A 16,371-nucleotide genomic window follows, 5' to 3' on the forward strand; every position below is an offset into this window, starting at 1 on the left:
TTAAATTGTATAGCTATAAGGTAACAGAAAGACTGTTGGAAAGTATTAATTTCATAGTAAACTAAGCCAAACTAACACATTGGTTACATATAGCAATGTTTTCTTCTGTCTTAAAATACTGAAAGAGATAAACTATTTTTCATATCTTAGCGGAGATAAATTGATGCTGGATCATGATGTACAGTCAGTTGGACTATAAAAAAGATGATTTATGAATGTTGAATTTTTTTTCTCTGATATAGATCTTATATTGCCAGTATGTTATCAGTTTATTTTCAAATATCAGTCTTTTTGTCCCACATCTGCCCTTGATGTTATATAATTCAATTACTAGATGCTTATAATGCCGACCTAGATTTCACTGTAAGTAGAATGTCTGGTGTTCGATCTTTGCTTCAGTTACTTTAGGTACACAGTCATGTACCGTAAGTTTTTAAGGCAAAGTCAGGTTGACTGACAGCCATCACAGGTTCATTACAGTACTGTTGAAAAATGGCACTGAATCAATAATGCAATTTGATTAAATTGTGGCTAACACATTTTTCCTTATGAAAATAATATACAGTCTAACCTGTCTTAAGCAGCCAGCCAAAGGAAGCAGACAATTTGGCCGCTTAAGCCAGGTGACCGCTGATTGGAGGTGCAGCCAATATATGTATTTTTCAGACTTCTTGCCAGTTTAGCCTTTAGGCCCAATTTTTGGGGGTTTTTCCATTATTATTTTACCAGGATACAATGACGTGCATTTGCCTTCGCAATACGACTGGTCTTCTTAGCAATCTTAAACTCTGGCGTGTTTTTTTACTACAAAAATTGTTACAGACAAGTTTCAAGTTTCAAGTTTATTTTCCAAGTTCAAAACAAGTTTGTTTACAATTTTCGCCATTTTAGTAAGGGAAGCTACTCTCCGCGCTTATTGTCTACGTTAAAATCTATGATTGTAGTTACGTTGCGTAAAAGATAGAGTGGTTTATATTTTTTTCAAACACAATGTCATATAAATTTAATAGTATTAATTTTTGATGACAGAAGTATAAAAAAAAATCACAAATATTATACTACTAATTAGTTATCGAGTATTATCTTTAACCGAGGTCAAACTGTGAACAACAAAATTGACACGAGGTGACACGCTAATTGCCGATAATTACTGGATATTTGATCATAACAAAAAGGGGATTACACCTTTGGTTATCAGTTTTAATTGAGAAGCTCATGTCATTTTGTCATTCTTGTGGTGAAGTCACGCGAAATTTAGCAATCACGTGCTTCTCAAAAATCGGGTATCTTCGGCCTAAAAATGATTGTTTTTGGAAGAAAAATGGCCGCTGAAAGGGGTCAAATACGGCGGTCGGGAGGCAATTTTGGTGTCCGCTGGCTGCGGATGGCAGGTAGCCGCTGAATAAAGTGATAAAATAGAGGAAAATCTGTCTGGGGCGTCATAAAATGACCGCTGAACCGAGGTGACCGCTGATCGGAGGTGACCGTTAGTACAGGTTAGACTGTATATCATATTTTTATATTCAGTCCTTTTTTCAGATATTATTTTTCAGATATGTGTCATAGATTTGAATATTTGTTCAACATAGCTGATATCATTATTGAATAAATCATTTTGATTACCTCCCTTTATGGGTCAGACAGTATCAGTTCATGTGTAATATTGAAGTTACTGAAGCCTGTTTAGCTCATGTGGTGTGTCATCCATTGTGTTTTAGGTTGATGTGCCATACGACACATTACATGACACATAACAACACAACATGACATCTAAAACAATTCAGGACAATGAGACGCAATGTGCCACATTAGTGTTATGATGGCATGTTGTATTGTCAGCAGTAATATTATGGGTTGAACATTGCAGTTTCATGCATCATGTTGTGTGTTGACCGTCTACCCTTCTATGTCAATGTGTGGCTTGCAATGAGACGTGCGACATAATGCATGACAATGCAACATGACATGCAACATGTATGTCACTATATGGCATCAAATTGTCCCCTGTTGTATCTTCTGCTGAGTGTTGTGTTGCTAATTACAAGGGTTTTTGAAGGTGCCGCGCTAGCTGTACTGTACCATGTTGCACATTTTATTTTGTGCATCAACCAGAAGAGTAGATAGTCAACATTCAACAGGGCATACAATAACATGACATGACAACTGGAAAAATGTCACATTGTTGTTTGTTGTGTTGTGTATCATGCGTCGTGTTGCAAGTAGTCCATCAAAATAAAACAAGACAAACGATACACAACATGAGCTAAACAGGATTCCGTATGAAGTTGTGTTTTACTAACCATGTAATTACGCAAATTTATTCTCTATTTGGGCAACTGCTTTATCTGCTTTTAACATTATTAAAATTATCAACCATACAGATATTTTGAGATACATACAGTAAAGTGATTTTTTTCTAATTACCAGTGATTGTTCATGCTTAAACTGTGTTGTTATGAAAAAGATCCAGTAATTTATACTCTGCACCAATATTCCTGTTGAGAAAGTCTAGAGGTCCATCCCCAGACAGTAGGACAGAACACCTGACTAGACTTATTTTCTCTCATTTTTATGTGTCGCTTAGGATGATGAATATTTGGGGTTTGTATTTTCCCCCATACATCAGATAATTTATAAGAAATTTCAGCTGTTTTCATAGTTTGTCATCATTTTTTCCATTTCATAATTGAGAAGGCTGCTGGAATGTTTGTTACTGCAGATATTTCATCTTAACAGAGTGATAAAGACGTTCAGACGTGGTAATAAACTTGAAATTCATGGCAGTTTATCTTTTAAATGTTCATTTTAATGTTGTTAAGGTGTAAGGTGGAATCCATACTCACAATAAAAATATCCTACGGTTTATTTCTGAATTTCTGAATTGGTTGCAAGAAATCTGTTGTCAAGAATTAACCTTTTTTTTCAAACAGGGGAGGTTATTATTGCAAGTCCTGTACCATTTTAGTGAAAGTTTTTTTCTGTATTACTTCCCTTCCCCAACTACACTACTCAAAACTCTTCTTAAACATTTTTGTGTTTAAAATTTAATGTACTTTTAAGTTAGAAGATTATCACAGATTGGCCCATACCATCAGGTATACAATATTGTATAAATTACATGTATTCACATTTTTATTTGGCTTTATTTTCTTCTGTACCTGGTTGCAAAAGTCAGTATTGTATTACGTAATAAGGTTATATTATATAGTATTTTCTAAATTTGACCTCAGATAAAATAACATTTGCTTATGAGATTAGCAGAAAGTGTTAAGAAATTATGAAACTTTTGTTTTCTCAGAGCAGACCCAGGAGTCCACTTGTCAAAAAGCAATTAAACTGTGGTACATAATCCGAAAATAATTAGATATTGGATATTATAATTATATAAACAAGATTTTAAGCCTAAAGGAAAAGTAATTTCAATTGTTCGTCTTATAACATCATATTGTTGGTCCTAGACTAAAATTTAATTGAAGAAAGAAGAAAGTCTTTTGCAAATATTTGCAATTAAAAGGGGGACGAGTAAACAAACAATGACATAAGGTCGCTAGGACCTGACTTTATTTGCTCATATAACATTGTATTGACAGCAACATTTATGGTTCCCTTCAGGCAGAAATGAAAGAGGTGGTCTTAAATTTTCCCTGTCAAAATTTTTCATTTTTGTTACCAGCATGTTTTTTCATTGAAAGAAAATAAAGCTAGCTTACTGCTTCTATGTGCATGTAGATTATTTCTCAACCCCCTTGTTCTTTTACAATTATTCTTGGGTATGTAAGTGTTGTTGGGATTGAACAACGTGATTTTACACTTTAATACTGAATGACATGCCAGTCAACAGTCCAGGGTTTTTTCTAGCTAATTTGGGAACATAGCCTATACCCCCAAGGGTTTTTTCTAGCCTATACCCCCAAAATTGGGAATTTTGACACGTAAATGTTCCAAATTGGGAAATATTTAGTCCCATAGGATATAGTAAGGATGTGTTTAAGCACTTTCTCATACACTTTTTTCAAATTGTACAACCTCTTTAACATACTTCCATTACAAATTGTCCATAATTTGGTAAATTTTTGTGCAATTTTGATGAATTTTTTTTCAGAATGTAGATTGGGAATTTTTGCACTCATTTTGGGAAAAATACATACTTCTTGGCATTGGGAATATAGCTGAATAAGGGCTATAAAAACAGCCGGAAAAAAACCCTGCAGTCAAAACTATTGCATGATGTCTGAAGGATCAAGGGCAGTAGTTTTTTCTGTTGACTGACAAGCCATTTGATAAGTGTTTTGTTACATGACATCAGAAATTAATTTCACAGTTTAATTTCGAGTTTTTGACACATATTAACCCAGTAAAGATTGTGCTGAGTATATACCAGTCATATAGCACAAACTACTGAGTATATACCAGTCATATAGCACAAACTACTGAGTATATACCAGTCATATAGCACAAAGTACTGAGTATATACCAGTCATATAGCACAAACTACTAAGTATATACCAGTCATATAGCACAAAGTACTGCAAACTATTGAGTATATACCAGTCATATAGCACAAACTATTGAGTATATACCAGTCGTATAGCACAAAGTACTGAGTATATACCAGTCGTATAGCACAAACTATTGAGTATATACCAGTCGTATAGCACAAACTACTGAGTATATACCAGTCACATAGCACAAACTACTGCGTATATACCAGTCATATAGCACAAACTACTGAGTATATACCAGTCACATAGCACAAACTACTGAGTATATATCAGTCATATAGCACAAACTACTGAGTATATATCAGTCACATAGCACAAACTACTGAGTATATATCAGTCATATAGCACAAACTACTGCGTATATACCAGTCACATAGCACAAACTATTGAGTATATATCAGTCACATAGCACAAACTACTGCGTATATACCAGTCACATAGCACAAACTACTGCGTATATACCAGTCACATAGCACAAACTACTGCGTATATATCAGTCACATAGCACAAACTACTGCGTATATATCAGTCACATAGCACAAACTACTGCGTATATATCAGTCATATAGCACAAACTACTGCGTATATATCAGTCATATAGCACAAACTACTGCGTATATACCAGTCACATAGCACAAACTACTGCGTATATATCAGTCATATAGCACAAACTATTGAGTATATATCAGTCATATAGCACAAACTACTGCGTATATACCAGTCACATAGCACAAACTACTGCGTATATACCAGTCACATAGCACAAACTACTGAGTATATATCAGTCATATAGCACAAACTACTGCGTATATACCAGTCATATAGCACAAACTACTGAGTATATATCAGTCATATAGCACAAACTACTGAGTATATACCAGTCACATAGCACAAACTACTGCGTATATACCAGTCATATAGCACAAACTACTGCGTATATACCAGTCACATAGCACAAACTACTGCGTATATACCAGTCACATAGCACAAACTACTGCGTATATACCAGTCACATAGCACAAACTACTGCGTATATATCAGTCACATAGCACAAACTACTGCGTATATATCAGTCACATAGCACAAACTACTGCGTATATATCAGTCATATAGCACAAACTACTGCGTATATACCAGTCACATAGCACAAACTACTGCGTATATACCAGTCACATAGCACAAACTACTGAGTATATATCAGTCATATAGCACAAACTACTGAGTATATACCAGTCATATAGCACAAAGTACTGAGTATATACCAGTCATATAGCACAAACTACTAAGTATATACCAGTCATATAGCACAAAGTACTGCAAACTATTGAGTATATACCAGTCATATAGCACAAACTATTGAGTATATACCAGTCATATAGCACAAATACTGAGTATATACCAGTCACATAGCACAAACTATGAGTATATACCAGTCTATAGCACAAACTACTGAGTATATACCAGTCACATAGCACAAACTACTGCGTATATACCAGTCATATAGCACAAACTACTGAGTATATACCAGTCACATAGCACAAACTACTGAGTATATATCAGTCATATAGCACAAACTACTGAGTATATATCAGTCATATAGCACAAACTACTGAGTATATATCAGTCACATAGCACAAACTACTGAGTATATATCAGTCACATAGCACAAACTACTGCGTATATACCAGTCACATAGCACAAACTATTGAGTATATATCAGTCACATAGCACAAACTACTGCGTATATACCAGTCACATAGCACAAACTACTGCGTATATACCAGTCACATAGCACAAACTACTGCGTATATATCAGTCACATAGCACAAACTACTGCGTATATATCAGTCACATAGCACAAACTACTGCGTATATATCAGTCATATAGCACAAACTACTGCGTATATATCAGTCATATAGCACAAACTACTGCGTATATACCAGTCACATAGCACAAACTACTGCGTATATATCAGTCACATAGCACAAACTACTGCGTATATACCAGTCACATAGCACAAACTACTGAGTATATACCAGTCACATAGCACAAACTACTGCGTATATACCAGTCATATAGCACAAACTACTGAGTATATATCAGTCATATAGCACAAACTACTGCGTATATACCAGTCACATAGCACAAACTACTGCGTATATACCAGTCACATAGCACAAACTACTGAGTATATATCAGTCATATAGCACAAACTACTGAGTATATATCAGTCACATAGCACAAACTACTGAGTATATATCAGTCATATAGCACAAACTACTGCGTATATACCAGTCACATAGCACAAACTACTGAGTATATATCAGTCATATAGCACAAACTACTGAGTATATATCAGTCACATAGCACAAACTACTGAGTATTACCAGTCACATAGCACAAACTACTGAGTATATATCAGTCACATAGCACAAACATCGTATCGTCACAGCACAACTTGATAATATAGTCATATAGACAAACTACTGATAATTTCACGATTGATAAACACATTTGAATATGAGACATTAATAAGGATATATAATAACTGTTTAATTTTCGTTATAACATTTAGCACTGTTTCTAGCATCTTTAAGGGGCCCACCGTCTTGTAGGGAGGCAGTACTTGTGCAAATTGATATCTCTCTTGATCAAGTCAATGTTATACATAAAAAATAAATTCAGCAGTAGAATTATTACATTCTTAACCTCAAAGGGACTATTTTAATAAACTTTTTTTATAATCTATTAAATCATCTGGGTGGTCTGTAAGTGGCAATTAATAAAGATTGATACTTTTTTAACTCCATTTTTGTTCTGCTATATTAGTATAATTGTGAAGCAGTACAGTTGAAACAAATATTTTGCTCAGTATGACATAAGATCTGATTAAGATAAGTTGATGGACTGGTTTTGAAAAAATCTCCTGTAAATAAAATCTTGATGAATGGCAGTTTAGTGAACCAGTCTAAGAAACAAGATAATTATTTTATCATTCATGTCATCAATCGCAATCATCATGCATCAATCGTTTATCATCACACATCAATCCTTTATCATCACTAGATCTTAGAAGGGTCTTTATTTTGGAAATCAGGGCTCAATTCATCATATGATTTTTATGATAGCCTGATGTCATCAGCTTACTGTAAGGACAGTGGTGTCAAAAAACTGAAATACATCAAAAGGTTTTAAATTAAAGTTAGTACTAGAGACAATTTTTAACTTTTTTTTTTTTGGAAGATGGGGTTTGGCGAGACTTTAGTAGTTTAGGCATATACTTTTTGCTTCTTTGAGATGTACTAGTTTGTGCTTTGCACCATCCTTTAATAATAGAGCATCAAAAAACAAATGTGGACGGTAACACCATGTAGATTCTAGTGCAGCAAGATAAATTTTGATTATGCAGTAAACACCATAAAGTGTACTAGTATTATTATATGTAAGGAATAACTAAAATATATGGCAGCAAATGCCAGCCAGTATCTAGTACAGCACATAGCACATGCAGTACTAAGAGATTAGTTTTGGGATTGGTCAGTCCAGTGTCAGTATAATGGGTGGGGTATGATGTCATGTGTCTACTGCATGATATTTCATTGAAGCAGCACTATAAAGTTGGGCTTTGTGCTCACTGCTACAAGTGGACATCATCTTTCATAGGATTGAGAAATTGTTGAAAAAGACAGTATACCTGAACACACACACACCTGAAGCATCAAGAGACAGTATACCTGAACACTAGTGATGGGGCGACAATCGACTAATCGTCGGCATTGCATTCATGAGTGTGATCGCCGACTTCACTTTTCCCTGACCGATTAATTACTTTGCACCCTAAAGGGATAAATTAGTTGTTTCTGACCTTTTTAGCTCACCTGTCACATAGTGACAAGGTGAGCTTTTGTGATCACCCTTTGTCCGTCGTGTGTCCGTGCGTCTGTTTCGTGCGTCCGTCAACAATTTCTTGTCTGCACGATAGTGGTTTCATTTATGATTTTATTTTAACCAAACTTGCACACAACTTGTATCACCATAAGATCACGGTTCCTTTCTTGAACTGGCCAGATCCCATTATGGGTTCCAGAGTTATGGCCCCTGAAAGGGCCAAAACTAGCTATTTTGACCTTGTCTGCACAATAGCAGCTTCATTTATGATTTGATTTTAACCAAACTTGCACACAACTTGTATCACTATAAGATCTCGGTTCCTTTCTTGAACTGGCGAGATTCCGTTATGGGTTCCAGAGTGATGGCCCCTGAAAGGGCCAGAATTAGCTATTTTGACCTTGTCTGCACAATAGCAGCTTCATTTATGATTTGAATTTAATCAAACTTGCACAAAACTTGTGTCGCCATAAGATCTTGGTTCCTCTCTTGAACCGGCCAGATCCCATTATGGGTTCCAGAGTTATGGCCCCTGAAAGGGCCAGAATTAGCTATTTTGACCTTGTCTGCACAATAGCAGCTTCATTTATGATTTGATTTTAACCAAACTTGCACACAACTTGTATCACCACAAGATCTTGCTTCCTTTCTTCAACTGGCCAGATTCCATCATGGGTTCCAGAGTTATGGCCCCTTGAAGGTACAAAATTGGCTATTTTGGCTTTTGCAGCCATATAGAGACTTCATTTATGGTTTTATTTGATACAAACTTCCAAAATACCTTCAACAACAAGAAATCTTGGATTCCATGACAAATCAGATCCAATCATAGGTTCCAGAGTTATTTTATATCTGATTACCTCCCCTGATTGTAATCAAAATGGATTTATATCAGTAAGTACTTACAGGACTTATTTGAAATTTCATTATTGTTATTAGTTGGACTGAGACAATAAGGGTAGATAACTATGGACTGATTTTATGTCAAATTACCTCCCTTTATTTCAAATTAAAATTGTTATATCTCCATAACTAATGAAGATACTGATCTGAAATTTCATTTATGTCAACAGATTTATTTGGCAGATCCTTCTTTTGTCCACTTACAATATTTTTTTTTAATTACTTCCCTTTTACGTTACTATAAATAGCCTATTTTTAGTAACTTTTTTTATTATTGGCCGTAGGGAAAACACGAGACCAGTTTTCTGTGGTACAACATGGATGGTACCTCCAATTTTTTAGGTGTATTTTAACATATCTATACCTTGTAAGATTTTTTTTTCTTTTTGGTTAAATTTCTTCCCTTTGTTGTTCCTGTCCTTTGGACTTGGATATTTTTTCTGAGGACCTTCTTGTCCTCAAGTGCAATGATAACAGGTGAGCGATATAGGGCCATCATGGCCCTCTTGTTCTTTCTGGTATCTACGGTTCTTTGGGGCAGTTACGCCAAGGGAAACTACGTAAAAATGGCTTCCTCCGAAGTCTCAAAAGAAATAGAAGTCGTCTGTGATAAGATACGTGGCTTTTACAAAGTTAAGCCGGGAAAACTATCAACCTAAACTCTTGACATAAGTATGGCAGTATGCATTGCATGCCGTAAGACTTACGCAAGCATATTAGCAAAGGTATTTTGATTTTTTGCTTTTTGTGGGATTGAAATCATTCCAGTCGTTAATGAAGAATTAATAAATCGTTAATACTTTTTTGCTCCAAATAAAAAGTTTAATTAAATAACACTGGATAAGTCACTGGTGAAATTAAGAGTACCTGATTTGAAGTTTACTATCTTCACAATCTGACTTAAGTAATTGATCTTCTAAACGAAGATCTGAGAACGACCCATTCACATACGTCTTCTGTATATTTTGGATTTCCAGTATTGCTATTTTTATTTTAACCAATCAGACGACTTGTTCGAATGTCACAGAGTAAGAAAAATGTGCAGTCCCTCCAGGGCTCGAACCCGGGACCCCTCGTTTACAAAGCGAGTGGCCTACCGACTGAGCTAACCGGCTCTCTGACACATTATGACATAAGAATTGTAAATATCAAAAGTCAAGTCTACAGGTAGATTTGCAAAATGTTGTAAGTTAAGCTCTGATTGGCTAGCGAAAGGGTCGTCAGAACGAGGCTATGAATAGGTCGTTCTCAGATCCTATGCGTAGCGTAATAGGAGATGTACTTTAGTCAGATTGACTATCTTCACAAATATTTCACTGTTATGCTCACTTACTCGTGTTTATGAAGGGATACAATAGTAGAAATAGAATATTTAATGTCTGTGTGGTTCATTTCTTAAGTAATGACATAAAACATACACTGCAGTGTGAACTTATAGATATGTAACTAGAGTAACCAATTATCCGATTATATCCGATTAATCGAATCCGTTGGCTTGTCCAATTATGCCGATTAATCGGTTGGCAAATCTAACCGATTTGCCCATCACTACTGAACACACATACCAGAAGCATCAAGAGACAGTATACCTGAACACACACACCTGAAGCATCAAGAGACAATATACCTGAACACACACATCTGAAGCATCAAGAGACAGTATACCTGAACACACACATCTGAAGCATCAGGAGACAGTATACCTGAACACACACACCTGAAGCGTCAAGAGACAGTATACCTGAACACACACACCTGAAGCATCAAGAGACAGTATACCTGAACACACACATCTGAAGCATCAAGAGACGACAATTAGGAAGAAACATCCTGTATAAATCATTCTAATATGTTTATTTCTGTTAAAACAAGCTTACACGAAAATGATGTCACATTAACGTGCGATGATGTCTATTTTTTTGCTGCGACTAAGAAATAGCGCTACTATATTTTATCTACTGTTTATATTAAGAGCATATTAGCATCAAAATAATGTATAGCAAAATTGTGTTTTACTTAAATTAATACACCCAAATCGGTTATACATCCACAAATATTAATTCACTAGTGTTACGCCCTCGTGAAATTATTCCTTGGACATAAATTATAACCTGTTTTCATGCATTATTAATGTTAAAACATGGTTTTTAGTTCGACTATTCGAAGAATAGGTGAGCTATCCTACTCGCCCCGGCGTCGGCGTGAGCGTGAGCATCACACAAATGTTAAAGTTTGCGTACCACCCCAAATATTTTCAAAGTCCATTGAGATATTGCTTTCATATTTTGCATACTTGTTTACCATCATGACCCCAGTCTGTAAAAAGGAGGAGGCAACTTTATCAAGCATATTGACTGAATTATGGCCCCTTTTCGACTTAGAATAAATGTTAAAGTTTGCGTACCACCCCAAATATTTCTAAAGTCCATTGAGATATTGCTTTCAGATTTTGCATACTTGTTTACCATCATGACCCCAGTCTGTAAAAAGGAGGAGGCAACTCTATCAAGCATTTTGACTGAATTATGGCCCCTTTGCGACTTAGAATATGCTTATTGTAATGTTAAAGTTTTACTCATTGCTTATATTATACTATCAGGCACTGAGAATAGTCGAGCGTGCTGTCCACTGACAGTTCTAGATCTAAACATTGTTTCCTAGTTATGCAGTTCACACATTCAAAACTATAATCAAATCTGCAAAAAAACTCCATACAGCTAGCAAATGCCATGCACTAGCAGTTATAGTGGCAGCGACTGCTATATAAGATGCCCCCCCCCCCCCCCCCCCCCCCCGGCTCCTCCTTGGATGCAACTGAAAACAAGCCAACTAAGAATGTTGTATAACATAATTGGAATCTTGCCTGTCATATTCAAGGAAGTAAGCTAGATCTTCCCTTCGCATTCATATTTGAATGGATTGGATCAGTTTAAATACTTCAAATAAATTTGATTTATTTTGAAATTGAAAAATAACTATCACTGTAAGTAAATGTAATCCGGTTGTTTACGCCTTATTAGTATTCATGTGTTTGAAGCGAAGAGCAAAAAAGGTGAAGTGGCGATTTGATATGCATGTGTGGTTATACTGTTGACAGATTTAGTTGGACAGATTATTCAAGCAAATGCTAACTTGATTCTATTTAATGGTATTGTTGGAAAATTAATTTAAACCAATTCCAACAAATAATTTTTGTAATAATCATTTCAGTCTAATTAATCTAGTCAAGTTTTTATGCCCCCGGAAGTTGGGCATATTAAAATGTCAATATTTAACTGTCCTTCCATGTGTGTGTGTGCGTCTGTTTAAATTTTTTCAGGGCTGTAACTTCAACATTCATAGGGGGATTTGAAAATAATTTGACACAAATGTTAACTATCTTGGGAAGGCTTGTGACCCGGGTCTCTCAGGTTGAGGTCAAAGTCACAAAATGATGTGTGATTTTTTTTTTGTACGGTCCAAATCTTTTTGGCACATGCAGGGATTTTGAAATAGATTTGCACAAATGTTCATCTAATCCCAAGGGTGTGTCATGTCAATGACTCGGATCTCTTGGATCAAGGTCAAGGTCACAATTTGACATAGCGGTTTTCTGCATGCAGTCATTATTTCTTTTTAATCATTTATGTATGGATTTAGAAGTCATTTTGTGCAAATAACTATTTAAAATATGCTATGTGCTTGATCCAGGTCTCTCGGGTCAAGGTCAAGGTCAGTATTTAAATTTTATTTATTTTGCGCAGACAACTGTAGCATTCTTGGGCACACTTCGGGGACATTTGTCACTAACAGTAATCATTTGTATGAAATCGAACCGAACCAGTTATCGGCCACCATATTTAAAATGCTGTTTTCTCTCCTGACGACTGTATCAAGGTTCTTCCAGCAGCTGAATACATTAGGAACTTACGGACTTAATCGTTTGCAAGCAGTGTGATAATTAATAATTAAGTCATATTTGGTGTAATTTATTTTACACAGAATTATCACGACAGGCAAATCCGAGACTATTGACTATGTTCAATGTGTTTTAGCGGGAATATACTGCGGGTCTATGTGCTAGTGAGAGGAATGTATAAAGTATGATTCATGATATTTATTGTTAGAAAGCGATTAGCGGTTTTGCAAAATTGAAACTGGTTTCACCTAGTAATTGAATCGGATCTGATTAACCTAGTAATCGTCCCAGTCCTAGTAACAGTGAACAAGTTCATCATGTAGATGAGTTAGCAATTGGCAACACATACTTAACCTACAGACTGAAAAGGTAAATGTGATCTTCTAACGTTTTGTTTTCGCTAAATTGGCTAATACGTACATTAGTTAAGCTGCTGCTAACAAATATGTATCATCATATTTTATTTAATTATCATTCTGATTTATTTTGATAACACTATACTATAAAAAATGTACAAAGGAACATATATTGTGCGACAGTAGCAAGACTTAATACCATATTGTGTGTGTCACATAAGAGGGGTGTCACATAATTAGAGGTTGCCAGGTTGTTCAAGTTTTTATTTAAGAATATATTTATATATATATGTGTTTAAATACTTATTTGGTTTATCATTGCATTTTTTTTTTATGTTTCTGCAAGAAATATATTTATCAAATATGTGATTATAACAGTTAAAATTGATCAGGAAAGTAATTTAAAATGAAACTGAAATGAGGGTTATAAAGTGATTTTTGTTGCAGCTTTAATTCCACATTCTGGAAGGTTAAAGATTACATTGAACAGATTATTCCAGTCATAAAGCCACTATTTTGTCATTCGCATTTTTATATTGACATTAAGAAGAATTTAAGAAGTATTACTGCTTTAGATTGCATAGCAAACAACATATCAGTATGTTAATTTATTCACAAGTGAGAATTGAAAGTGAGCTTAATGCATTCCAAGCACGCGTGGCGGCGCGCTGCCCTAGAGATGAAGCATAATTGTGTGAATTCCTTTGAGCGAGTTTGTCAAACCATAACCTATTTCAAGTCATGTGGAAAATCTGAAATCCCCACTTCTTCAAAGAAGAACAGTATGGGTCTGAACTGTATTTTGGATGATTTTGTTTTAACAATGGTACATAAACACCCAGCTCGGCAGTTTTTTTCCCTGCGCTTTTAATTTCAGTTTTATTTTCATGTTCAGCTATTGGTAAACCTCATTTAGATTTTTCTGTGACGGTATGATATAGCTGTTTCTCGAATGAAATATTTTGCCAGCAAGATTATTTTACTGTAACTTATTTATGTATGTTAATGTCTTGGACATTACAACTAGAAAAATTCATTTTATGCATAAAATCGGTAGAATGGCTTTAAAGGCCTAAGAAGCCTAATGAACAGAAGGTAATTGATCCCTGGCAGAATCAAATGGTACCAGTAGTAGCTCCCGTGCTAGGTGCTCAGCATGAAAAGGGAAACTGCCTCTTCTCTTGTACCTCAATGGTTATGGGTTTCCTCAGGAATGAGATGTCAAGAGTGGTTAATATAAGTGATACAACATGTTTCACAATAAGTCTCCCATAAAATAACTTGGTATAAGTTTAAGACAGTCAAAAACTGTGCTTTTGAATGTCTCATTTACTGGTAACTCGATAGTAAAACTATTACTGCATTATGTGCATTATGCACAAAAGCATACCAAAAATGATTGCCATATGCTTTTGAAGTCTGGCAAAAATATGAGTCAGTTTGTCTGAAAAAAATGCAGGTATTTCTTTCCTGAGAAATTAAAGAATACAGAAAATTAATGCAAACCGTCAAACATTGAAAGTGCACAGTAATTATCATTTTCTGCCTCGTTAAACACAGATTGTACTGTAATGAGAAATAAGTGCTCCTGTTAATGTAGGAGAGAAAGTTGTTTTCTTTACGCAAGAATCTCCAGAAATAATAAAAGCAATGCTATAAGCTTCCTAAAGGTATTAAAGGAATGCAGCTTGTGAAATTTAAAAAAAGAGAAATTTAAACTTTAGGAAATAGTGTTATGAGTGATAGTAAAATGAGCATTCTACTTTAGTACTGTACTGGCTTTAAAACTTGGTTAAGGTTGCTCCGACTTCAAATCACTTGCCCTTCATCTATGTGGGCTTGAGCCTCACTTGGGACATAGAATTCTTTAGCTGGGGAAGCCATCCAGCTTTCTTATGGACAGTTGTTGATTTTACCCAGGTTAATCCTGCCTGTGATTAAATATATAAATGCCTGAAGGGGCACCTGGTGTCATCTTTCACCAGGAAAATCTGGAACGTTGCTGTACAACCTATAATTGTGTCGGTGTGCCTGTTAAAAAAAAAACCCCCAAAACTTGGAGCTTATATTCATTATAAGTCTTTAAATTGAGGTATTTTGGATGCCATGCAAATTTAATAATTAGATCACTGATAGAAACATCCTTTTATGTTATTTTAATGAACTATAAACATTTAAGATTTGAAAATTGATAAATTTAGCTTGAAAATAATTTTGAAAACTATATGCATCATCTTTATGAGATACGTCAATCTTTGATAATTGGTGTGTGTATCTGACAATATCTGGAGACGTTATGATAATATTTCCTGTGATGAAACAAAATTTTAATCCTGAGGACTAAATGTTCCTTCAGATCATTGGTATTTTCAGACTTTAAGACTTGAAGTTATTCCATGTTCCAAGATTGATCACAATGTAGTCAGCAAATCTTTGCTTGAACATTATTAATGTACTATTTGATTTGTTAAGATTGTCCTTTCAAGTAGGAATGAGAATTTTTAGTATTGGCCTTTTTGCTGGATAGCTTCCTAATCATTGCATGAAAGTTGACAGGGAGGTTAGTCATGACCAACTGATGACCCATATTAGTTTTGAGTCTGTAGGCCAAAGGTCAAGGTCACAGTGACCTGGAACAGGTAAACACTTTCTGGACGATATCTTGAGAACGCTTTGGCCTAGGACCACGATATTTAATAGGGAGGTTGATCATGGCCAGCTGACCATCCCTGTAGATTTTGAGGTCAATAGGTAAAAGGTCAAGGTCACATTGACCCAGAACAGTAGAACTTTTGTGTACAGTGACCAAATAATTTCTATTCT

At 35.2% G+C, this 16,371-nt stretch overlaps 1 protein-coding gene across 3 annotated transcripts in view; it reads left to right on the plus strand.

Annotated features, from left to right (window-relative positions):
• Positions 1 to 16,371, plus strand: part of LOC123526242 (D-glucuronyl C5-epimerase-like) — a 120,694-nt gene that overhangs the window by 16,284 nt on the left and 88,039 nt on the right. The gene's annotated exons all lie outside the window — the stretch shown is intronic.

This window comes from Mercenaria mercenaria, chromosome 14, assembly GCF_021730395.1.
Source record: "Mercenaria mercenaria strain notata chromosome 14, MADL_Memer_1, whole genome shotgun sequence".
NCBI lineage: Eukaryota > Metazoa > Mollusca > Bivalvia > Venerida > Veneridae > Mercenaria > Mercenaria mercenaria.